At 33.8% G+C, this 27224-nt stretch overlaps 1 protein-coding gene across 6 annotated transcripts in view; it reads left to right on the top strand.

The window, feature by feature from the left end:
* PRDM2 (PR/SET domain 2) overlaps nt 1-27224 on the top strand; it is a 196235-nt gene that overhangs the window by 83291 nt on the left and 85720 nt on the right. Inside the window, exon 1 of one of the 6 annotated variants that reach the window (XM_074306221.1) lies at nt 15993-16033. The exons of the other annotated variants lie outside the window; for them this stretch is intronic. The gene's annotated coding sequence lies outside the window, so the exon portion shown is untranslated. Of the gene's footprint in view, nt 1-15992; nt 16034-27224 lie in introns of those variants that run through there. 6 annotated transcript variants of the gene reach the window in all.

The following is a 27224-nucleotide window of genomic DNA, read 5'->3' as shown; positions in this document are numbered from 1 at the left end:
ACTTCTACAAAGAAGAGAAGGTGCTTTCCTGGAACTTCTATATGTTGTCTTCCCATTAGATTATGAGCTCCTTGAGGGCTTTTGCTTTTTATCTTCAGTGCCTGGCTTATTAAGTGTTTAGTAAATGTTTGTGGACTGCTTAATCTTGGTTATTATAATTACAATTAATGATAGATAATTGCCAAATATTTGTAATTTCAAGTATTTGGTGTTATTTGTGTTTACTGTTAACATTATAATCATCATGTGAATTTTTCTGGTTCTACTTCTGTGATTCCTTAGAGCTTTATTTGTTATGGCCCAGTAATATTCATGTAACACTTAATTTTATTCTTACCAATTAATGAGCATCTATTTTATTTCTGGTTATTTGCTACCTCAAAAAGTATTAATATTTTGGGGTAGGGAAAAATGGAGGAAGAAGAGGAAGGTGCAGCAGTACCAGATCTCAAACCGTATTAAAATGCAGTAATCAAAAGAGTTTGGTACTAGTTAAAAAAAATAAAGAAGACATTCAGTGGAGCAAATAAGCACTCAATATACAAATAATATTTGATATCAAATACCCCATTTCCTGGGGAAAAGACTAATTATTTAAAAAACAAAAACTAAACAAAATACCCTGCTAAGTCCAGTAGAAAGTAGATATCAATACCTCATTCCACATAAAAGCTCCAAATAGGTTCTGTTTGGATTTAGATGTAAAAGAACAAATCATAAAAAATGAGAAGAACAAGGAAGAAATTTCAAATCTATGAGGAGTTCATATTCCAAACAGAGAAGATTTTAGTATATAAAGAACACAATTTCTGGTACATAAAATCGGAAAGTTTTTATGTAAACAAATCCAATGCAGCTAAGATTTGAAGGAAAACAGGTGGTGAAAAATCTTTGCACCAGTTTTCTCCAGTAATGGTTTCGTTTTTTCAAGAATTGTTAGAGACTTATATAAGACATCTGGTAATTGATAAGTGGGCAGAAGATATGTATAGGCAATTCTCAAGAAATGAAAAAATCCAAACTGTCTATAGCCTTTTGAAAAAATACTCCAAGTCCATAACAGAAATGCAAATTAAGCTGTGAGAAAACAGAATTATTAATGCACTTTTGGAAGTAACATAACTAGCCATTGATCTATCCATTAAAAAAGTGATATTTCATTGCATTCAGTTAATTAGCCATTATGTAGTCAGTGATGATATCCTTTCGGTTACCAGTTCTTCTTCTGTAGAAAGTACTACTGTAAATAGTATGTTTGGAACTTTTCTTTTTGTCAGTGACCTACTGGGGGTATGTGCTTGGTATGTATAATCTCTGGGTCAGAGGGATTGTAATCATCTTAATTGCATAAAGCCAAATTGTTTTCCAGCATGGTTATGATGACCATGTATGATATCATTGCCATTTCTGAATTTTTAGAAGCAAAATAAAAGCTAGCAAATCACAATTGAAGAGATTAATGCTCTCCTCATAGTAATCTATGATCATTTGTCCAAACATTAGTTTTTGTATTTTGGAAAAATATCAATGGATGCAGAGTAAAGCAAACTAGATTCAAGAGAACCATGTAGAAGACTTTTGTGTAGTTATAGCTGCAGCATTTGAATTATTCTTCTGTAATCCCCAACTCTTGATGAGTTATTTCCTTTTCTGACAAGATATATTCATTAGACTTACAGCAGGTAAATTTTGGCATCAAAAAGATGGATTTTTGTGGCAATGAGCAGTTTGGGTGGCTTGTCAGTTTTCCCCAATTCAGTATAGCTCAATAGTCTTCTAAATAAATACAACAGTAAATGATAGTATTATAAATGAGACAAATATAAGGTCCTTTGCAAACCTTAAAGCACTATATAAATCCTAGCTATTATTAGTTAATAAACTGAACCCAGAAAGATATAGCTGTCTGCCTTGTTTAGTCCAAGACAGTATGTACTGACATGATTAGATAAGCATCATGTTATAATCAAGGCAATATGTATTCTTCAAGTATTTGGTTTTATATTTCCCCTCTTCTTCCCCTCCCCCTCATTTCCATAATTAAGCCAATCTCTTAAATCAAGGACATGGAAGTTCTTAGTTTAAAATTTTTTTTAAAAAAATTATTTAATTTAAGAAAACAGTAAGATAAAAAGAAAAACAGAAAAATACAAACAAAATAAAACAAAACAAAAGAGAACATTGTCATGTTTTCAGTAGAACATTTGGGAAGATTAGAAATATATAACAACAAATAACTAGATCAAGAAAGTATATATTAGTAGAAAACAGTTATATTCATGAATGTCCATTTTTTCTTTACTTCCTTGCAATTTGTTTTTTGATTCTCTGCTGCACACCTTATTTACTTTATTCTTTTTTTCCCTCTTCTATCTCGACGCCCTACCTCCAAGCAAGCTACAGTTAAGAAAAAAATATGTTTATATATGCCTGTGTGCATAAATAGATACTTCACACACTCACACCTACCCTACATACACATATAAGTCTTTCCTATCCCTGCTGCTTCTTTAATTAAATTCTGCTCCAAAATTTGCCTTGTTATTACTTAATCTCCTCCCATCCAGGGATTCTTCTATTGTTTTCTTCCCTCACCCTTTGGTTCTCCATTTGCCCATCCCTACCCCTTTATTTACTTTATAGATTTTGGAGGGTGCTGTATCCTTCTTGGTATATATGTAGTATTGCCTATTGAACTTGTTCCTGATGTGACTAAATTTTCATAACTAGGAGCCCCTCCACCCAGTGCCTCTGTGTCTAATTCTTCCTTTGTACCTCATTTGTGTAACATGGTTATTATTTTTATCTTAATTCGGCTGATCTTTTTTTTTTTTTTTTTTTTTTTTTTGAGCTACCCTATTGTTGATGTGAATCTTAAAGCATATAGTATACATATATAAAAAAACCAAATAATTTATCCATATTTGAACAGTTTGTCCATGTTAAGTTCCTTAAAATTGATCTTTAATATTAGCTCTTATATTTCAAATTTTCTGTTTGTGTTTGGTTAATAGAAAGGCCTGAAAATCTGTTAAAGTATGTTGAATGTCTGTTTTTCCCCATTCGAAATTATATATAATTTTGTTGGATGTGATATTTTTGGCCACAGGCCTACTTCTTTTGATTGCTGGTAAATATGATTCAAGGACCTGAGTTCTTTTATTGTAGCTGCTGATAAATCTTACACAATTCTAATTGTGTAGCTGCAGCATATTCAAATTTTTTTTCCTTGTTTCTTGCAAAATTTTCTCTTTGATTTGGGCATTTCGAAATTTGGCAGTAATATTTCTGTGTGTTTTCCACAAAAGATCTTGGAGGTGGTGATTGGTGGATTTTTTTTCTGTTTCTACTTTCTCCTCATGTTGTGTTACTACAGGCCAATTTTCTTGGATTATTTCCTGAATTATTGTGTCAAGCTTATTTTTCTTTCTGACAGTCCAATTATTTTTGTTTTGTCTAATTGATCAGTTCTTCAAATTTGTTGTTTTTCTTATGCTTCACATTCTGTTCTACTTTTTCATTCTTCTATAATGTTTTATTTCTTGAGCTCTCATAGCTTCACTGGCTTTCCCTTGCCCAATTCTAATTTTCAAATAATTATCTTCATCTTTGAGGCTCTGTACCTAGTTTTTCTAGTTCGTTAACTTTTTTTTTCATGAATTTTTTTCTTGGATGGTTTTTATTTTTCTTTTTAGTTTTTCCATAGTGCCTCTCAGTTGATTTTTAAATTCTTTTTTGAGATCTATTAAGTCTTTCTGGGTGGCAAGAAGCCATTTCAGGTTACTCTTTAGGGTAGAAACTTTTTTTTTTTTTTTTTTTTTAAACTAAAGTGTCCCTCTCTGAACATGAGTCCTGGTCTCCTGGTCTTCTCTGTTCCCTTAATATGTTTCAATGGTGTGGTTCTTTGGTTCTTTCCTCTTTGCCAGCTTTTTTTTTTTTTTTTTTTTTTTTTTTTTTTTTTGTCGTGTAAGCACTTTTAATCAATCATTGGGTGAAGGGATAGTTCCTCAGCTTTCTCTTCAGCTCTCCACTCTGACCAAAAGCCCCAAATGAAGAGTTGTGTTCATGTAAGTGCCTACAACCAGCAGGGCCCCTGCTCAGCTGCTGTACCAAGCTGGTGCTAGTTTCTTCTTGTCCAGGGCCAAGTCTCAGCACAGCTGGGCCTGGCATTTCCATTCAGTTGAGGTTCACTCAGTCTTCCCAAACTCAAACTCTGACTCCACAGTCTGGGTGATGAAAGTGTCTGTGGTTCCTGCTGAGGTTCCTGCCACCCCACTGGCTGACTACAGGGATTCAGAGAAGTTAATCCCCAGTCTTGCATCTTTCTTTGAACTTCTGCAGTTGTATGAGGAGGACCCTTTTGTGCCCCAAGTCTTCTTGGATTTTTACCATCTCTTTGCCCTGAAGTACAAATTTGTTCTATTTGTGGGGAAATCTGAAGAGCTTGAAATTTACCAGTTTGATCTGCCATCTTTCCAGATTTCTTCTCCATGTGAATACTTTTTATGATTGTGTACTCCCTCTGTAAAAACAAAAAATCCTCAATTGCCCCCTCCATCTGTGTATATTTTATAAATTGGTACATGTAACACCTTACTACTATGCACATCATAAAACTTAAAAGGAAAATTTAAAGGAGGAGATAATGATGAAATATTTTGATGTCAATTGGGAGCCTCTAGAATTTTTTGAGTTAGGGGAGTTATACTCTCAGACCTATGCTTTAGAGGAAAGGAAATCGATTAAAACATTTTTGCAATCCAGATAAGAGATGATGAGGCATAAACTAGTTTGGTAGTTGTGAGAGTAGAGAAAGGAGTAGATGCAAAAAAATATTGTGGAGAATGACAACTTAACATCTATTTAGAAATGGAGGTAGGAAAAGGGAGAAGTTACAGATGATGCTGAAGTTTCATATTGGGGTGACTAGAAGGGTAGTGGTGTCTTCTACAATAAAAGGGAATGGTGGAAGTGGAGTAGATTTGGGCAGTCAGATATTATTCTACTAAGGTCTTCAATGAAGACTGCACCGTGCCTATGGTCTGATTATCATGTGTAACAGAATGCTTACAAGCACAAATCGGTTTCTCTGCTCTTCACAGAGCTGGTTAGTATTGTTTACAAGTGGAGATTCTAGAATATAAGGAGTTTGGAAAACTTCTTGAGCAAGAACTTGTTACTTCATTATCTCTAGCATCTAGCCCAATATCATTTATGTGGCAGGCATTTAGTAAAAGTTTATTAGATTATCTTTAGAAAACTTAAGCTCCCAAGGCCTCATTTTTCTCATATATTTTTAAAATGAGAGATTTGTTAGCTCTCTTCCAACTCCATATAAATTGTGGAATTCATGATGCTATTAGATGAACTAACTACTTTCTAGTGGTGGAGGGGTGGTAGAATTAGATTGGATTTTGATTTTGGATGTGTCAGTTTTAGGTGCAAGTAGGATATTCAGGTGTAGATTACCAGTTTTTTAATTAGAAGCGAGCTCTGGGTTGGGGTTAAATTTGAGTGATGTACCCAGAGATGATATGTTTTTTCTGTAACATCTCTTCCTTATGTAAGGAGTACATATTGATCACTGTGCTAAAGGAGAAAATGAATAAGCTGGGGAATGCATTTCTACTCCAAGTTCTCTTGAAAAATGAAATGTTTCTTAGAAGTGTTTCATTGTGGAAGCAAAAAAAAAAAAAAAAAAAAAAAAAAAAAGAGGCAGAGGGGAATGACATTGGAGAGTTGAAGAATAGGATATTGAGAAAGGAGAAAAGACTACTGCAACCCTACAGTTGCAGAGTAGAAATTGTAGATAGAGAGAGGCACAAGTACCATCCATCTCTTCATGGTGAGAAGAGAACAGAGCAGAGTTAATTTTTGAAGTTCCTGGGTGGATACTGATATAGCATTTTGTTAGATTAATAAAGAACTGGGGAGAGAAATAGTAACAGATACATCTTTTCATAGGAAGAAAGTATAAACTGCAGGTAGAGATGGCTTGCAAATAATATTATTTAATACAGATTTAAGAACAATGTATATGTCAACAATCCAAGAAAATAAGCAGATGTGAAATAGCCCAACCCTACTTTTGTTTCTTATAAACAATGTAACATAATAACATACATGATTATGGATCCTGGTACAATTTACAGATGATCTTTGTCCAATGGAATTACAGTTTAATTGTGACATTAATTAAAAAGACCAGTGATTATGAATAAAAATTATTCCAGTTTCAAAATCTCTAGGTGATAAATGGAAAGGGAAAACAAAATAAAACAAAACCAGGGAGTCTTGTTCCTAGTCCTGGTTCTGGTCAAGTTGATTTTATGCTATTAGAAGGGGTGAAGTTATGGCTTTTATACAGTACCGATACTATTATGTTCAAATGGGACATACAAAATACTTAAGTATGCTAAAAGGTTTTCTTAATAGCAAAATGCTTGCCGGTGAATATACCCAGGTTTCCCAGGACTTATACCATGTTATTTACTAAATAAAGGAATCTGATTTACTTGTGTAACACAAACATAAATATCTTATAATTAAATAGTGAACAATCTTATCTGGAATTCAGGCATCCAGAGGCTGCCAAATATCCAGATACTTGGCACTTTGCATACAAAATATGTCTAGCACTGTTCTTTACATACAGTAAGTACTTAATAAATGTTTAGTGGACAAATGAATAAGTGAATGTTGGGATAATGAAACTTTTCACATAGATACCTATGAATAACTCCAATATGAATAGCTTATGAATAAATAGGCACTTAATTAAGCAAAAGTAAGCAAAATATGTTCCAACTAATTTTTAGCATCTGTGTAACTACAAGTTTAAATACTTTTGTTCAAATGCTGCAGGAAGTTGTCATGCAAAGATGTAATTTTGCCTTATTTATTCCTAAGGTAGATCTATGCTTAACTTATCTTACCCATTCCCTTTAATCTACATACCATGTATACCCTGCCTTATACTATCCCTTCCCTCTTCACTGATTTTGGAGAATGCTATATGCTCTTATTGGGTATGGCTATGTGTAACACACCACAGATATAATATGTATGTATATGTAGATTTATAAATAGATCCCTCTTTAACCCATTCAAGTTGTAAGTAGAATTTAGAACTACAAGCCCTCTTTCCCCATCAAATTCCTCTGTCAGTTCCTGCTCTTGTACTTTATTTGTACAGTGCTGTTTCTCTTTTTAACTTTTTCTACGTCATTTTCCTTTTTAGAATCACATACCCCAGTTTTTACCCCAATTTTTCTTTTGATCTACCCAGTTATATTGATTCTTATTTGTCTAATTTTCTATTGTTCAAGTTTGTTTGCAACAAAATCATAAAAATCTGAGCGTTTATGAATGTCCATTTTTTTTGATTCAGTGTTATACTGGATGTAATATTTTCAGTTATAATCCTAATTCCTATTGTAGCACATGTATGTTTTCCTTGTGGGATCTCCTTCAGGGGGGTAATTGGATTTTTTTTTTTCCTATTTCTACTTTTCCCTCCTTGTTCTATTGTTTTGGTATGATTTTCTTTAATTATTTTTTGTATTATAATATCAAGGTTCCTTTTGTGGATATAGCTTTCATATAGTCCAATTATTATGTATTTTTGAGCTGCTCTCTAAATCTTGATTTTTCTTATGAGGTGCCTCACATTCTTATCCATTTTTGCATTCTTTATATTTTATTTCGTTGTGTGTGTGTTTTGTTTTTTTTTTTTTTTTTATTGGCCTCCCTTTTTTTGCCTCAGGGTTCCTCACTTGCTGTTTCTGAGGAGCTAGCCTGGGGATGATTATTGTTCACATCACCCTATCCTCTGTTTTGAGAACTTTCATCCATCTTCTCAGATTCTCCCCCAGTTTTTATTTGTTTTTCACTGGTCTCTGTTTGCCTTGAAGTACAATTTTTTTTTTGTTGTTGTTCGTTTGTTGGAAAATTCTGGAGAGTTTGGAACTTTCTGTCCTGTTCTGTCATCTCTCTGGCATCCTCCTTTCTTGATAATTTCTTCAAAAATTATATCTAGGCTTTTTTAGATCATGGAGGTCAAGTATTTTTCCATGTGAAATCTCTCATTTCCCTCTCCTCCCTCATTCTTTTGGTTTTATTGTTTCTTGATTTCTCATAATGTCATTAGTTTATATTTGCTCAATTCTAATTTTTATGAAGTGCTTTTTTTGTTCCCCTTCAGTGAGCTTTTATAGTTCTTTTTTCATTTGGCCAATTCTACTTTTAAAGTTTATTCTTAAGTGAATTTTTGTGATTCTTTTCCATTTGGCCAATATCACTCCTTCCTTCCTTCCTTCCATCTGTTGTCTGCCCCAGGGCTACTAAGTGTCAAGTGTCTGGGGTCTGATTTGAACTCAGGTCCTCCTGATTCCAGGACTCTATCCCCTGAGCACTTAACTGCTCCTTATTCTGCTTTTCAACCTTCTGTCTTTCCAGTGGGGTTTTCTTTTTCTTTTCTTTCCTTTTCTTTTCTTTTCTTTTCTTTTCTTTTCTTTTCTTTTCTTTTCTTTTCTTTTCTTTTCTTTTCTTTTCTTTTCTTTTCTTTTCTTTTCTTTTCTTTTCTTTTCTTTTCTTTTCTTTCTTCCTCCTCTTCTCCTTCTTCTTCTTCCTTCTTCCTTCTTCCTCTTCCTCCTCTTCCTCTTCCTCTTCCTCTTCATTTTTAAGATATTATTTTTCCAGTATTTTTTGTGTCTATTAAATTAATTTTTCATGGTCTTCTTGCATCACTCTCATTTCTCTCTACCTTTCCTGCAATTCTTATTTTTCTTGGAGGCTTTGAATGTAGGAGCTTTGACTTTGTAATCTTTTTTTTTTTTTTTTTTTTTAATTTTTTATTTTATTTTATAATTATAACATTTTTTGACAGTACATATGCATGGGTAATTTTTTACAACATTATCCCTTGCACTTACTTCTATTCAGATTTTTTCCCTTCCTCCCCCAACCCCCTCCCCCTGATGGCAAGCAGTCTTATATATGTTAAATATATTACAGTATAATTTAGATACAATATATGTGTGTAGAACCGAATTTTTTTGTTGCACAGGAAGAATTGGATTCAGAAGGTAAAAATAACAGTTTACATTCATTTCCCAGTCCTTTTCTGGATGTAGCTGGTTCTGTCCATCATTAATCAATTGGAATTGGATTAGCTCTTCTCTATGTTGAAGAAATCCACTTCCATCAGCATACATCCTCGTACAGTATCATTGTTGAAGTGTATAATGATCTTCTGGTTCTGCTCGTTTCACTCAGCATCAGTTGATGTAAGTCTCTCCAAGCCTCTCTGTATTTCTCCTGTTGGTCATTTCTTATAGAACAGTAATATTCCATAACATTCATATACCATAGTTTACCCAACCATTCTCCAATTGATGGACATCCATTCATCTTCCAGCTTCTAGCCACTATGAAAAGGGCTGCCACAAACATTTTGGCACATACAGGACCCTTTCCCTTCTCTAGTAGTTCCTTGGGGTATAAGCCCAGTAGTAGTATGGCTGGGTCAAAGGGTATGCACATTTTGATAACTTTTGGGGCATAATTCCAGATTGCTCTCCAGAATGGTTGGATTCTTTCACAACTCCACCAACAATGCATCAGTGTCCCAGTTTTCCCACAGCCCCTCCAACATTCATCGTTATTTGTTCCTGTCATTTTAGCCAATCTGACAGGTGTGTAATGATACCTCAGAGTTGTCTTAATTTGCATTTCTCTGATCAATAGTGATTTGGAACACTCTTTCATATGAGTGGAAATAGTTTTAATTTCATCATCTGAAAATTGTCTGTTCATATCCTTTGACCATTTATCAATTGGAGAATGGCCTGATTTCTTATAAATTAAAGTCAATTCTCTGTATATTTTGGAGATGAGGCCTTTATCAGAACCTTTAACTGTAAAAATTTTTTCCCAATTTGTTACTTCCCTTCTAATCTTGTTTGCATTAGTTTTGTTTGTGCAGAAACTTTTTAATTTGGTGTAATCAAAATGTTCTATTTTGTGATCAATAATGGTCTCTAGTTCTCCCTTGGACACAAACTCCTTCCTCCTCCACAAGTCTGAGAGGTAAACCATCCCATGTTCCTCCAATTTATTTATGATTTCGTTCTTTATGCCTAAATCTTGGACCCATTTTGATCTAATCTTAGTATGTGGTGTTAAATGTGGGTCCATGCCTAGTTTCTGCCATACTAATTTCCAGTTTTCCCAGCAGTTTTTGTCAAATAATGAATTCTTATCCCAAAATTGGGGATCTTTGGGTTTGTCAAAGATTAGATTGCTATTTTTATTCACTATCTTGTCCTGTGAACCTAACCTATGCCACTGATCAACTAGTCTATTTCTTAGCCAATACCAAATGGTTTTGGTGACTGTTGCTTTATAATATAGCTTTAAATCAGGTACACTTAGACCACCTTCCTCTGACTTTTTTTTCATTAGTTCCCTTGCAATTCTCGACCTTTTATTCTTCCATATGAATTTTGTTATTTTTTCTAGGTCATTAAAATAGTTTCTTGGGAGTCTGATTGGTATAGCACTAAATAAATAGATTAGTTTGGGGAGTATTTTGACTTTGTAATCTTTTTAGTATATGTAACTTTTTATTTTTTCTGTTTCTTGCTCATTTTTTCAGTCTATTTCTCTGCTTCTAGCTCTTTTGTTAAAATGGGATCTATTTCCAGAGTGAAAGGTATACTATCTCAACATTGAGTTTTTGTGCAACAATTTTCAGAGATATTTCTAGGGACCTGTTTTCAGTTCTTTTAAAGTATGGTATGATCTAAGGAGAGACATTTATTATTCTCCTGGCCTATGTTCTAGGCTAGTCTGTAAGTGAGCAAAAGAACTCTTTTCTGCCCTGGAACTGTGAGGAGGATCCCCATTCTACTGTGGCTGCAAGCTCTGGTGTGTTAGTGCTCCTCCTAAATCTGACCATGGGCAAAGCAACAGTCTTGCCTTATTGCTAGCAAAGAGACCTTTGTAATCTTCATTTCAGTTGTTTGATGCCCCCTTACTAAACATGGCCTTACAACTCCAAAAGTAGCCACTGCAGATTGAGTAGCTCCCAAGCCCTGCTCCTAGTTTTCTGGAGCTGGCCTGTGCTGATTGTATTAGCCTAAGTTGTCCTGTGCTTCATTCTCGCCCTGATGTGACAAATCTTTCCTGCTGGCCTTCTAACTTCATTGGCTGGAAAATTATTTTACCCTGCCCTTTTTGTGGGTTTTTCCATTTCAGGAATTGTTTTATGGCGATATTTAAAGGTGTTTAGAGGGGTTTTAGGGAGATCTTGGCAAGCCACTACTTTTTATTTGCCATTTTCGCTCCATCTCTGGGGGATTACTGAGGCAGGGAAAGGGAATAGTTTTTGGGTGAAAATCAATAGAAGATACAACAGATGCAATGTTTCCATGCAGATGTGATATAAATCACTTAGGTAGAAGGGAGAACTAATTGAGATGTTGGAGAAAAAATTAGAAACTTGGCATAATAATATCAGGCATTTAGAACTTTAAATACTTTTAAGATGCATGATGTTATAATTTGGAATTCTTCATTTGGATATCTGCTAATGCTCTCTTAGGCAAAATCAAAGCATCTCTGACTTCTGACTTCATAAAGAGATGGAGAAATAGCAGTTGGGTGGTAGAGTGGATGGCAAACTGAGCCTGGAATCAGACCCAGTTCACTTTTTTATCTCTTAAATTACCTGATTGTTTGATTGAAGTAGAGGTTGTGAACAATGACATTTGGGTATGGAGAACGAAAAAAGGGAAATACATATAGAGATAGGAAGGAAGGAAAGAAGCAATTAAGTGCTAAATAACAGTACTAAGGGACAGAGATGCAAATATAAACATAAAGAAAAATAGTCCCTTGCCCACTTGGAGCTTAAAGATGGAGTGACGACTCATAAGGGACTTGAAAAGGGAAACATTATTTTGAAGTCATCCATCAAGGTTAAATACAGGTCTAGAAGAGGAATGAAGGCAGATGTCTTTGATTTTTTTTTTTCCTACAAAATGAAGGGTCTAAAAGCTCTCTTCAACAATGAAATTATTCAAACTAGTTCTAATTGGTCACTAATGAAGAGAGTCACTCTCTTCAGAGAGAGGACTATGGGAAATGAGTATGGACCACAACATAGCATTTTCACTCTTTCTATTATAATTTGCTTGCATTTTTTGTTTTCCTTCTCAGGTTTTTTTTTTCCCTTTCTAGATCTGATTTTTTTTAATGCAGCAAGATAACTATATGTGTTTGTGTGTGTGTGTGTGTGTGTGTGTGTGTGTGTGTGTATTAGATTTATCATATAATTTAACATATTGGACTGCCTGCCATCTAAGGGAAGTAGTGGGGGAAGAAGGGGAAAATTTGGAACAAGGTTTTGCAAGTGTCAGTGTTGAAAAATTACCCATTCATATGCTTTGTAAATAAAAAGCTATAATTAAAAAAATAAAATAAAGAAAAAATTAAAGGACTAATAGGGATTTAGCAGTAGGGGAAAAGTGGAGTGATTTAGGGTCATGCAGAGGGATAGATAATTCAAGGTAAATACACTGCAGGAGTGGTGGGATTTTTTTAGGATGAGAATGGCCCTAGCACTGAGGAAAGTTCTGTGTTAAGATGTCAGTAGAGACATGATTTTGAAGTCGTCTAGACAGCCAGAATCAGGCCTAGGAGGAAGTAGGAACAGAATCAAAAAGTGTTACTACATATTTCCCTACTGTCAGCATGATCAATATTGCAATTGTTTATCAGAAACTGAATCCAATTCAAGATTGGTATATTATTTCTGCAGAATAATTTCCATTTTCCCAAAGTGAGGCTGCTTATTTATATGGGTGTCAGTTTGAGAAACATAATAGTGCAGAAAGCAAAAGGAACCTTGCTTCTTTATTGTTAGGAGAGACAGTGTTAGAAAGATGAGACTTGGACTAAATTCTGTCTGATGTAGTGATCAAGGTATAGTTTTCTGTTGCATAGTGGAAATTGAATCTCTTATCTTTTTAAGGATTGAATGGAAGAGTCATGGCAGTAATCAAAGAAACTTTTAAAAATATACATAAAGATAGCATTGTAGTATTGATCAAATTCGGTAGAGAATATTTATCATGTCACCTATGAACAGAAAGTTTCCTTTTGAAGGAGAGCAAATAATTCATTCTCTGAGGTGTTTTCTGTTCCTTCTTTTTTCTTTATTTTTTTTCTAAAGGGAGTTGCCAGATCCTTAAAAAATATTGTCTTTGTGAACCTATTTGATCATAGGGAGATTGGATCCTTATTGTGTAGCTGCTTTATCATATTTTTGAGTATATTATTCTTGTTATGGTTATTTAGTCTCATGTTCTATGAACTTAAAGGTTGCTATAGAAATGTGAATTTACTCAATTAATTCTTGTCTGTTAAGGACCATGCCTAGGTGAAGGGGCAGGTCAATTCTCCAGAAGCCTCCACAGCTATGAATCATAATGTCTGAAAGAGTTGCAAAGCAGCCTTTACTGACACAGGTGTTGCTTGTGGACTGGGAATGAAATAAATTGGAGGCAGAGGGAAGAGGAGAGAGATCAGACAACACAACTGCCTCTCAATCTCCTTATATCATCATCATCATCCCCTCACATGAAGAGATCCATTTTACAAATCTGAGTTAGAGTTCTAGCAGCACAGACAGATGGCTTCCATATAACAATACTTGCCCTTATTGTGTTGGTGATTATAACCCCTTAAAACATGTTATTTTGTGAAAACACTATAAGATTTTTATCATCAGTAATTTGTGTGAAGCTATAATTGTCCGTGATTAATAGAATCACAAATGACAAAAGCTGGGAGGACTGAATGGCAGGATCAGGATTTAAAATTTTTGTTACATGCCCAGAGTATTGGGCTGAAGTTTAATAGGGATAAATAAAAGATTTTCCATTTTTCATATCATGTGAATGTATTGGATCTAAGTAGGTTTTCTAAAGTTCTTTCCAACTCAGAATCTGAATTATAGAAGCCAAAGGTAGAAATTTTTTTCAGTAGTATTTTATTTTTTTTCAAATACATATAAAGATAGTTTTAAACTTTCATCCCCACCCCACCCTCTTGCCAAGACAACAAGGTTAAACATGTACAATCCTACTAAACATATTAAACATAAGGAAAGAATTCAAGAGGGCTTCTCAAGCTGAATTTTGTGTAACAGATAAGTTGAATGAAAACTGAAGACAAGGCAGTTTAATGCTTGTTAATATATTTTTTAAAAATAGTTTTTATTTATCAGATATATGCAAGGGTAATTTTACAACATTGACAATTGCCAAACCTTTTGTTCTAATTTCCCCCCCCCCCCCAATGGCAGGTTGACCAATACATGTTACTCCTTGCTTTCATTGCCAAATGAAATTTGTTTGAAAAATTGTTTTTATCACCTATTTGGGGCATATTCTGTAAGATTAACTGTATAAAAAAGTAAACATTCATGTGATGAAAGCACTGGTGCTTAGGTTTATATTTTATACATTCTAGTAGCAAGCACTCCCAAATAAAAGAGGTGGGATTTCAAAGTTAATGAAATTTAGAAATGTATCTTAATCCAATCTATAGGAAAACTGAAGTTACATACAAATTATCTTCTATCTCTCTTTTTGATACTTGAATGGTTATTCTAAGGTTTTGTATCTTCTGGAAAATTTCACCCATAGCTTTTGGCAAAGTTACTTTCTTTTCTAAGTCTTATGGTTTGAGTCTAAAACTAGCAATTCATGTTTTAGACTGGGGTTGAATTATTTCTGTGTTGTCTCTCATGCCTTTAGCTGTGTAACTCATTTGCCCCAGTTTGGCTGTGTGTTCCTTCATGGTTCTTTGAAAAATGAATCATTTTCATTCAGATAGGTCTTTGTATTTGCTAGTTGCATTTACTGTAGTGGTTTTGAATTGAATATTTGTCAAAGAATTAGGAAGTCCATTGACTGTTAATTTTTTTTAATTAATTTTTTTTTTTTTTTTTTTGCAATCTGAACAATTGTTGGTGTTCCTTTTTGATTAATTCAGTTTTCTAGTACTGTATTTTAAATTAAATGAGATAGTAAATATAAATACCCTAGAAAATAGGTATAACATTAGGCAAGTTGTATGGGAATCCAGGTTTGAGTAACCCCCAGACTTAACACATAAAATGAGTAGGCAAGATAGAAGCTCTCTGAGGTCCTTAGGTTTAAGAATAAGAATTGTGCTGTCTAGTTCTGCAGCAGACATTATAATAGAATAGAATGAACCTCTCATCAGAGTTTAAAGACCTAGGTTCAAATCCTAACTCTGCCAGACCACTTACTGTCAGACTTTAAATCATTTACCTTCTCAAGACTTAATTCAGTTTTTCATCTTTAAAATGAGAGGATTGGACCAGAAACTCTATAAGCTACCTTCTTTAAGGTAATAAAAATTTATCCTTTTTAATACATCAGTATGATATAGACATTAGGAAATATAGGATGAAAAATAGTGAAAAGCCAAATTGATTTTAATAACCCAAAATATAAATTTAAGCAATATTATATCAGAAATTTCCCTTATGTCAACTTTGTTGCTATAAATTTATTGTTTAGTCATTTTTAATTGTGTCTGATTCTTCTTGACCCTTTTTGGCGTTTTCTTGGCAGAGATCTTGGAGTTGTTTGCCATTTTCTTTAGTTCATTTTACTGTTAAGGAAACTTAAACAGGGTCAAGTGACTTATCTAGGGCCAACATCTAGTAAAGGTACTGACTTCAGGTATGATATTATCCACTGTGCCATAGATTACTTGACTGCTTGTCTTGCATTTCATTCTGATTTCTTTTTCACCCTGCTGTGAATCACTCTTTCCTCTATATTTACACAGCTTTGTTCTGTTCTTCATTATATTCTTTGTTACTGTTTCCATTTCACTTTCCTTATGTTTCATTCCTGTATCTTTCTGTTTAGACCATGTGGAGGATCCAGCTGTCAGTAGCCACCATGTAGGACCCTACAGGAACCTTATGGTAAGTGCACATGTGTACTTATCAGGCTTCCACGGGGTTCTGTGCTGATCTATAGGCACCTATATAGCTTTAGAATCTGAAAATGCACTGGTGTGTTTTGCAAAATCACTGTAATTTTTTTTTAAGATTTTTTTTTATTATAACTTTTTATTGACAGAACATATGCATGGGTAATTTCTTACATTATCCCTTGTACTCACTTTTGTTCTGACTTTTTCCCTTCCCTCCCTCCACCCCCTCCTCTAGATGTCAGGCAGTCTTACACATGTTAAATAGTTTATAGTATATCCTAGATACACAATATATGTGTGCAGAATCATATAGTTCTCTTGTTGTACAAGAAGAATTGGACTCAGAAAGTAAAAATAACCTGGGAAGAAAAACAAAAATGGAAGTAGTCCACATTCATTTTCCAGTGTTTCTTCTCTGGGTGTAGCTGATTCTGTCCATCATTGATCAATTGAAACTGAATCAGATCTTCTTTTTGTCAAAGATCTCCACTTCCATCAGAATACATCCTCATACAGTAAGTATTGTTGTTGAAGTGTATAATGATCTCTTGGTTCTGCACATTTCACTCAGCATCAGCTTTTTCCAAGCCTCTCTGTATTCATCCTGCTGATCATTTCTTACAGAACAATAATATTCTATAACATTCATATACCATAATTTACTCAGCCATTCTCCAATTGATGGACATCCATTCATTTTCCAGTTTCTAGTCACTACAAAGTCACACAAATGACACAAACATTTTGGCACATAAAGGTCCCTTTTCCTTTTTTAAGTATCTCTTTGGGATATAAGCCCAGTAATAACACTGCTAGATCAAAGGGTGTTCACAGTTTGATAACTTTTTGGGCATAATTACAGATTGCTCTCCAGAATGGTTGGACTTGTTCACAATTCCAACAATGTATCAGTGTCCCTGTCATCTTAGCCAATCTGACAGGTGTATAGTGGTATCTAGAGTTGTATTAATTTGCATTTCTCTCATCAATAGTGATTTGGAACAGTTTCATATGAGTAGAAATAGTTTCAATTTCATCATCTGAAAATTGGTCATATCCTTTAACCATTTATCAATTGGAGAATGGCTTAAAAATCAAAGTATAAAAACAAAAGTACAAAATAAATTCCAAGAGTAACATTTACTTGTTGAAAAACATATAATAATATTATTTATCTCCTCATTTTATATGAGAAGTTCCTTTCTGTGAAGAAGATAGTATGATATGGTAGAAAGTGGCATTGATTACAAATCGGGAAACTGACTCCCATTGTCCTAATTTGACTTTGTTACTAATTAGGTGGGCAACGAACTGAGTTAGAGCTTTTCTGGGCAGTAGTTTCTACATCTGGAAAGTTGTTGAAGAGAACCCAAGACATCAGTGGGGGTAGGAAAGGGAGATGCCATGACTTGGGAGTGATTGGATTAAAGAAGGGAGGGCTGTCATAGAGTAGCTGCCTCACTTTATCGGCTCTCAAGCTGACTGGATGTAATGAGAGAATTTGGCTTTTTTTAAGCTAAGGTCTTCTACAAGTATCAGTTTGACTTAAACCACATTTATTCAGTGATTAAGGCTAGGTAGTAGTGGAGGCATAGAATCTCTCAGGATTTTGGCCAAATGGTTGCTGTTTACATTCAATCTGAGCCAAACTCAAATGAAGAACAAATGGACTTGGTCTAGGACCTATGGGTGGCCAATGAGAATCAAATTGTTTTTGATTTAAGGCATGGTCCTTAAGAAAGACATTAGCCAATAAACCACATCTGGAAAATAGGAAATAATTGGAAGACCCTAAAATTGAGAGCCACCGGGAATGGCCTATAGAAGTGGAATTATAGTTGGGACTTAACAGAAGCCAGGGAAGCAGCAGGCAGAGATGAGGGGGGAAGTATATTACAGGCATAGGGGGCAGTAAAATTTTTTTTTTTCTTGGACCTTAAAGATGGAGGAGAGTCAGTGTCATGGAATTGAAGGGCATTTGATGGGGGAATAAAGTATAAGAAGTTGGAAAGGTAGGAGGGTGCTAGGTTATGAATGAGTTTGAAAGTGAAACAGAAAATTTTGTATTTGTTTCAGAAGCTTATAGGAAAAATTGAGATTATGGGTAAGGAAGGAGAAGAGACAGGGTCAGATTTGTGCTTTAGGAAAATCACTTTGGTGGCTAAATGGGAGATGGATTGGAGTGGAGATTTTAAGATGTCTTTTGACCATTCAGTTTGTGATATCTGAAAGGTAGTTGAAGATGTTAAATTGAAAATCAGCAGGGAGGTTAGAGCAAGAGAAGTGGATTTAAGAACAATCAGCATAGAGATGGGAAGCACACTACAAGGAAAAGAGTGCTGGGCTAGGAAATCAAGATCTGGAGTCACTAAATATTTGCTTCAGTTCTTCATCTGGGAAAATGGCATAATAGCAATCACCTCCCAGGGTTGCCTTACCAAATAAGCTAAGATTTGTAAAGTGCTTAGTGCAGTGCCTGACATGGTAGGTACTCTATATGTTAGGGATGTCATCATGATATAGTAAGATATATAGAATAATGATATAGTAGTATTAGTAATTAAGTCCATAGGAATTGGTGAGATCATCAAGTGGAGTAGTTCAAAGGAAAGAGGAGAGGAGACCAGGGTAGCATTTTTAGGAGACAAATGATTAGAAGTCTTAATCCAGAGGAAGCTCTTGGATGGGAGGAGAACCAGAATCAAGTAATATCCCCAAAACCTAGAGAAAAGAGAATGCCAAGGAGAAGATAGATGATGGTCCAAAAGTGTCAAAACCTACAGAGTGGGTAAAAAGAGTGAGGATTGAAACAGTTGTCATTCTTTTTAGCAATTAAAAGTTTTGTTAACTTTTGAGAGAGCATTTTCTTGGAATGAAGTGGAAAGCCAGATTGTAAAATGTTAAGAATAAGAGGAGGGAAAGGGGAAGCTACCTAGTTGGCCACTGATTGGCATTTTATTCATTGCATCATCTAGTATAAGTGGACAATGGATAAATGTCAAACATCACTTAGAAATAAAATTGTTTTAATTTAGTTATACTATTAACTAATAACTAATTAGTTAATTTAGTTAGTCACTCTTGAATAAACTCTTTGTTTAAAGTTGGTTATAAAAGTTGTTAGAGCAAAGATGAAAATGAAAAGGTGGCTATAATAAAAAATGAAAATAAAACTGTTGCATGAAATTAAAACAATCCCAACTTGATCTATTCAGACATGTTTACACTGATACTGGAAGATATGGAGTGTGGATGGAGGAAAGTATATTAGCATTGATTATGATAATTTCATAGAGAAATTTACCTAATATAAATTAGTTGCCATAAAAAGAAAAAAAAACATTAGAAGCTATCTTTTTCAGCCAGCAAACACAATTATTTGTCAAGTGAAGAGAGATGGAGCCAAGAGAAACATTGATTTAGAATGTAAACTTGTTTTAAAAAATTCTTAGGAAGAATGATGGAAGATTGAGTACCTCATAAAACCAAAACCATGAAGGAAAACTTAGTCCAACAAACCTTTCATAAGGGATCCAATGGAGCAGTCATTCAGACATATAGTAAGCACTTAATAAATGTTTGGTAAATTTAAGAGTAAAACTTGAAAGGACAAAAGATGAAAATAAATTTTAAAATATTCTTTTAAAATTGTTACTGACTTTAAAAATATATCGCCTTCATTTTCAAATATATCCCTACTCATCCTTACTGGGGTAGCAAAGAATAAAAAAGACCCCCCTCCCCCAAAAGTAGTTCTCTAAAACTAACCAACACATCAACTTAGTCTGACTGTGTATATGTATTTCAAATATATTTTTGTTTTGTTCAAATGCTTCTAATTAAATTTTTGTAACATTCATTTTTAATAATGAATTTCTGGAAGGCAAGCTATATGATATTGGTCACATATGATGTTATGTAAGACATGTTTCCATATTAGCCATCTTGCAGAAAAGAACTTACATACACGCATTCTTTAGAATTATCTTGAATCATTGTTTTGACCAAAGTAGCAAAATCTTTCACTTGATCATCATTGCAACATTGCTGTTACTCTGTACAGTGTTCTCCTAGTTCAGTTCTCTTCAATTTAAATCCATTCATATCAGACTTCCCAAGTTTTTCTGAAGCCATCCTGTTTGTCATTTCATAGCACAAAACTATTTTATCATAAGTTTATTTCAGCTATTTCTCAGTTGATAGAGATCTCCTTAGCTTTCCAGTTCTTTGCCATCACAAAGAGTTATTTTCGTACAAATAGGTCATTTTCCATTTTCTTTGATCTTTTTGGAATACAGATCAAATAGTGGTATTGGAGGAAAAGAAATTGTGTAATTACCCAAAATTGGATGGAGGGACAAGCAAGGAATTTTACAACATAATTAGAATAAAGATGTAATTGATCAGAGAAGAGTATGGCAAGAAGGATGCCATTTATAAACTCCATTAACATCAACTGAACAGCTAAAAAAAAATCTTTTCTTGGGATGGTATGTATAAGACCTGGAAGGTAACATTCTGCATTGCAGGAATATTCAAATTTGTGAAATCCCTGATCTTGCCCAATTTAATAATTTGCATTTATATTCCAAGTTAGAACCAGTGCCCTAATATTAGTTCATTCTAGTGGTAGGTAGTCACAATTGCTTAGAGTCGAAGTGAGTAGGTTATCCCATAAATATTGAAATTGGTTTTTTTTAGTGCTGAGAATCTTGTTTATAGATAGATATCTATATAGATATATCTATATAGATATATCTATAGATATATATAGATATAGATATGTGTCCACACACATACATATGTACACAAACATATATGTACATATGTATCAGACCAAATGTATTTTTAGTGAAACAAATTTTGATTATTCTAAGAAAGATTTGATAAATATATTCGATATGGGTTTCATGTCTTTTTGCTTGCAATGTGATATTTGACATTCCATATACTTATCTTTTAAAGTAATAGTGACATTTTTGTATATTATTATGTATATTTTTAACATAGATTGTTTACTGTGTGCCAGATGCAATGCCAAGCATTTAACAATTTTAATCAAATTTCAATCTCACAACAAGCCCTGGGGGATTTACTATTGTAATCCTCACGTAAGAGATGTGAAGATGAGGAAATTGAGGCAAATAAGAGATTTTGATTTGCCTGGGTCTCACACAGTTTATGTGAAATTGTAGTTGAATTGAGATGTCTCCAGACCTTGTACTCTATACACTGTAACAATTAGTAAGCCACTTTGGGGATGGAAGGGAGATTGCATATTCTGTTCTTCCCATTTTGAAGTAGAAAAAAAAAATTAGTATGTGTCTGTATTTATTTGTAAACTACCAGTATTGCTTTGATGATTGGTGAATACCAAGCTCTCCTAGATGTTTATTATGACCTTTGACTGCATCTAGAACTAAAGAATTGTGGCACTGTATCCCTAAGCGCTTGATCAAGATTCTATTTTCTAGGTATCCGCAGTAATTGATCAGTAGGTGTGTTTCTAGGCATTGATTGATATGAATGGACTCAGTGTGGTCCAGATCAGGTAATCTGTGCAATGAAGCATCATGGTAACAATATTTGACTCTTCTTGTCTTGTGAGAAATGAACAGTCTACAATTTTCTTAGTTTGCTGTTCATTCAGCTTACATTTCTTAAGTGTTTACTTTGTGCGCAGTCTGGTGACAAAGAAGCCAAGATGAAAACTTTGTCCTTGAATTTCATTCTGCTTGGGTGATATAGAACTTTTCCACAAAAGGTAATTAAATCCAGATTATTGAGAAAGTAAAGAACTCTAATATATATTCTTGTATTAGGAAGCATGGCAAATGAACTATTAGTTTCTTTAAATTTTTGGCAAAGGAGCAGAATTTTGATTCACACAACCAACAAGGAAGCATTTATTCTTTATGCAATCATTAGTAAAAATGAAACAAGTATTATTAAGTGTATCATTTGTTAAATATTATTTTGACAAATTGTTTTGTTACTATGTTTTCATCAATGGTAGATCATAATGCCAAAATAATTTATACATGATTTAGGTTTGTCCATATCATTGAAAGGGTCTTTTTTTAATTGGGAAAAAAAAAAGATGTTATGAAAGTTTGAGAACCAAAAGGGACATTATGTACAGAAGAGAGATATAGGGAAATGTTTAAATTTGTAGAATTGAAAAAAAAGTATAGAATCCCTGTTTTCTTTAAGCAATATTTCTCTTCTCACATCTTGGTCCCTTTCTCCCTCCTGCCCCCACTTCCCAAACAACCAAATCCAAAAAGAACTTAAAAGATAGTAAACTTTTGAGTTGAGAGAAAGTCATGGGTTATCTTTGTTAATTTGAAAAGAGAAAAAATAATTGAGGGGAGATGAAATAATGAATTATTAATAAATTGGAAATTTCTTGAATTCTCTATACAGAAAAAAATTGTTGAAGTCCAGAAGTAGCTCTTCAAGAAAGGACTGGAGTAGATTACAAATAGTATGATGAATAAGTGTGAACTTTTAATAACTCGTTTTAATTTTGAGAGTGTATATAAAACTTCACATAGTAATTAAAAAAAATTTATTTCAGTTCTGCAAGAATCCAAAAAATTTCTCAGTTATCTAAAAGAATCTTCACATATTTATACAATATTATACTCCTTTGTTTTTGTTTGAGGCAAAATATTTATAATTTTAATGAGATCTTTTAAAGATTAGTAATTTTTTTATTGAAGCTTTTTATTTTCAAAACATATGCAAGGATAATTTTTCAACATTGACCCTTGCAAAACCTTGTGTTCTAATTTTCCTCTTCCTTTCCCCATCCCCTCCCCTAGATAGCAAGTAATCTAATATATGTTAAACATGGTAAAAATATATGTAAATCCAACATAGGCATACTTATTTATACAATTGTCTTGCTGTACAAGAAAAATCAGATCAAAAAGGAAAAAGAAATGAGAAAAAATAAAGTTCAAGTAACTTTCAACAAAAGAAGTGAAAATGCCATGTTGTGATCCAGACACAGTTTCCACAATCCTCTCTCTGGGAGATGGCTCTCATCATCACAAGACCATTGGAAATGGTCTAAATCACCTCATTGTTGATGAGAGCCAAGTCCATCAGAATTGATTGTCATATAATCTTGCTGTTGCTGTGTACGATGATCTCCTGGTTCTGCCATTTCACTTAGTATCAGTTCATGACTCTTCAAGCCTCTCTGAAATCATCCTGCTGGATTGTTTTGTATAGAACAATAATATTCTGTAACATTCTTGTACCATAACTTATTCAGCTATTCTCCAACTGATGGGCATCCATTCAGTTTTCAGTTTCTTGCCACTACAAAAAGGGCTGCCACGAAAACATTTTTGCACATGTGTATCCTTTTCTTCTAAAGATTAGTCTTTAATTCTAAATAGTGTTTGTGTGAGGTATAGAGAACCTAATCCAAATTGACAACTCAACGATATCTAAAAGTGAAGGTAGAATCTTCATTAGAATCTCACGAGAAGCAGACAATGCAAACTCAGAATGAGGAAAGCTGGATCCAGAAATAAAAGGGCTGGTTAAATAGACAAGCAGTACCCAACCCCTCCTCAAACCCCCCCTTAAGCAAAGTGTTTTGTCTTGAGTGGCTCTTGCAGTTACTTTTCCCTTATATGGAGGGTGGAGTGACAATGGGCCAACTTGAAATGAGGTAAGCAAGCAAAAATTACAATTTTAAGATTTCATGATTTCTAGGAAATCAAAACTAAGGCCTAAAGCTTCATCTACTGTACCTGATAGTCTCTGAGAAACCACATCATTTGCTCTCTCCCTTCCCACCCCCAGTGTTGAATATTTTTTAATTTGTCATGTTCTTCATATCTCTGCAAAATTCAGTACCTAAAAGTATATATTTTTCTAGGTTTGTTATTTTACTAGAAAGCCATTTTTTTTTAATGTGGTATAATAGCTAATTTGTAATATCTGGACTAGTTCTGGAGGATCTTGGGACCAGCCTTGCTCTTAGTGGAGGAATGCAGGAGGTAGGAGAGCTATCAGGAGGATGGTCAAAGAGGGAATGTCTCTTTGCAGTTCTCTCAGCCCTTAAATACCTCAGTATGATTACATCATTACAGCACACTAAGTATATGTGAACTAGAGCACCATCATCTCATTAATCACACTGAGTTAATACCTTGCTATAAGAATCTTTGCTTCAAGTATACTTTTCTTAGAGTTCCCCAATATTTGCAGTCCTCTATACTAATTCATAAATATTGCTCTATAGCTGGCCATCTTATGTTTCCTAGCACTAGTTCTTAACATGTTACCCATTTGTTACAGAAAGTGTAGTGTCATGGAGAGAACTCTGAACTTGGAATCCGATTTGAGTTCAAGTTTACCTCTTTTCCTTATTAGCTGTCTAACACCTACTCTGTGTCAATTCCCCTGCCTCCCCCCCCCCTTTTTTTTTATTTTTTTAGAAAACATTTTATAAACCTTAAAACTGCTGCTGAAGCATCGCTGAGAAGAGAAAAGATCAGATTGATACCTTGACGTCTGGCTGGGAAGGTTTAGGAAATGAACATTAAGCAAATTCATTAAAAGTAGTACTTGTCCTTGAAACAAAACATTGTGAGACCTATGAAGAAAGAAAATAAATAGAATATGAAATAGAAGGGGATAAAAGTCACAACATATCAAGCCCTGCTCCTTAGACTTAGTTTAGGAATGTTTCATATTTTTTCTATTGCGAACATGTTTGTTTATTGAATATTTATCTTAATGCTTTTAGCATACCCTTTTAAATTTACCAGAAACATTGCATTTTCATTCTGTCTTTTAAAGTGTTTGCTTCCTATCCCAGAAGATTATGATATTACTTTTTTAAAAATGCAATTACTATTTTAAGAATGTTCTTTTCATATTTGTTAATGAAATATTGAATTATACTGAAATAAAATGGAATCCCATAGGATACTATGAATGCCTTATAACTTGATAGTGAATTATTCTGCATTTGATCTTGGAGTCCATTATTGCTTTTTTTCAGCTCAATAGAATCCATATTTCTGTGGTTTCATTTTGATAAGCGATTAACTGTATTGTAGCCAAAAGATACCCAACTTTATTCTATTTTCTAAGTAACTAGACTAATATTGTATGATGTAAGAAAAAAATTAAAAAACAAATGACTAGTATCAAAAATAAAAAGGGTGATTAAAGCAATTATTAGGAATTATTTTGCCCAATTATATTCCAGTAAAATTGACAATTTAAGTGAAATGGATTAATATTTTAAAAATATAAACTGACCAGCTTATATTTTATCCTTTGTATATTTACATATTTTATACTTCCCAGTTTACATATTTTTACTGCCCTAAGGAATTAAAATAACTTGAATAACTTAGTTTTGGAAAAGGAATTGAATAAGCCATCAATGAACTCTCTAAGAATAAATCCCCAGGACCAGATGGATTTACAAGTGAATTCTACCAAACATTTAAAGAACAATAAATCTAATACCATGTAAACTATTGGGGAAAAATAGGTAAAGATGTCCTACCAAATGTCTTTTATGACATGAATTTAATTTTTTTTTTTTTTTTTTGTGATAATAGTTAACATTTGTATTGTGCTTTAAGTTTTGCAAAGTACTTTATATGTATTATTTCATTTGATCCTCATAACAACTCTGTGAGGTCAGTGCTATTATTACTCGATTTTTTTTTTTTTTTTTTTTTTTTTTTTTTTTTTTTAAATTTTTTATTTTATTTTATAATTATAACATTTTTTGATAGTACATATGCATGGGTAATTTTTTACAACATTATCCCTTGCACTTACTTCTATTCAGATTTTTTCCCTTCCTCCCCCAACCCCCTCCCCCAGATGGCAAGCAGTCTTATATATGTTAAATATATTACAGTATAATTTAGATACAATATATGTGTGTAGAACCGAATTTTTTGTTGCACAGGTAGAATTGGATTCAGAAGGTAAAAATAACAGTTTACATTCATTTCCCAGTGTTCCTTTTCTGGATGTAGCTGGTTCTGTCCATCATTAATCAATTGGAATTGGATTAGCTCTTCTCTATGTTGAAGAAATCCACTTCCATCAGCATACATCCTCGAACAGTATCATTGTTGAAGTGTATAATGATCTTCTGGTTCTGCTCGTTTCACTCAGCATCAGTTGATGTAAGTCTCTCCAAGCCTCTCTGTATTTCTCCTGTTGGTCATTTCTTATAGAACAATAATATTCCATAACATTCATATACCATAGTTTACCCAACCATTCTCCAATTGATGGACATCCATTCATCTTCCAGCTTCTAGCCACTATGAAAAGGGCTGCCACAAACATTTTGGCACATACAGGACCCTTTCCCTTCTCTAGTAGTTCCTTGGGGTATAAGCCCAGTAGTAGTATGGCTGGGTCAAAGGGTATGCACATTTTGATAACTTTTTGGGCATAATTCCAGATTGCTCTCCAGAATGGTTGGATTCTTTCACAACTCCACCAACAATGCATCAGTGTCCCAGTTTTCCCACAGCCCCTCCAACATTCATCGTTATTTGTTCCTGTCATCTTAGCCAATCTGACAGGTGTGTAATGATACCTCAGAGTTGTCTTAATTTGCATTTCTCTGATCAATAGTGATTTGGAACACTCTTTCATATGAGTGGAAATAGTTTTAATTTCATCATCTGAAAATTGTCTGTTCATATCCTTTGACCATTTATCAATTGGAGAATGGCTTGATTTCTTATAAATTAAAGTCAATTCTCTGTATATTTTGGAGATGAGGCCTTTATCAGAACCTTTAACTGTAAAAATTTTTTCCCAATTTGTTACTTCCCTTCTAATCTTGTTTGCATTAGTTTTGTTTGTGCAGAAACTTTTTAATTTGGTGTAATCAAAATGTTCTATTTTGTGATCAATAATGGTCTCTAGTTCTCCCTTGGACACAAACTCCTTCCTCCTCCACAAGTCTGAGAGGTAAACCATCCCCTGTTCCTCCAATTTATTTATGATTTCGTTCTTTATGCCTAAATCTTGGACCCATTTTGATCTAATCTTAGTATGTGGTGTTAAATGTGGGTCCATGCCTAGTTTCTGCCATACTAATTTCCAGTTTTCCCAGCAGTTTTTGTCAAATAATGAATTTTTATCCCAAAATTTGGGATCTTTGG

The sequence above is a fragment of the Sminthopsis crassicaudata genome, chromosome 3, assembly GCF_048593235.1.
Source record: "Sminthopsis crassicaudata isolate SCR6 chromosome 3, ASM4859323v1, whole genome shotgun sequence".
NCBI lineage: Eukaryota > Metazoa > Chordata > Mammalia > Dasyuromorphia > Dasyuridae > Sminthopsis > Sminthopsis crassicaudata.
This window is presented reverse-complemented; position numbering and strand designations above follow the sequence as displayed.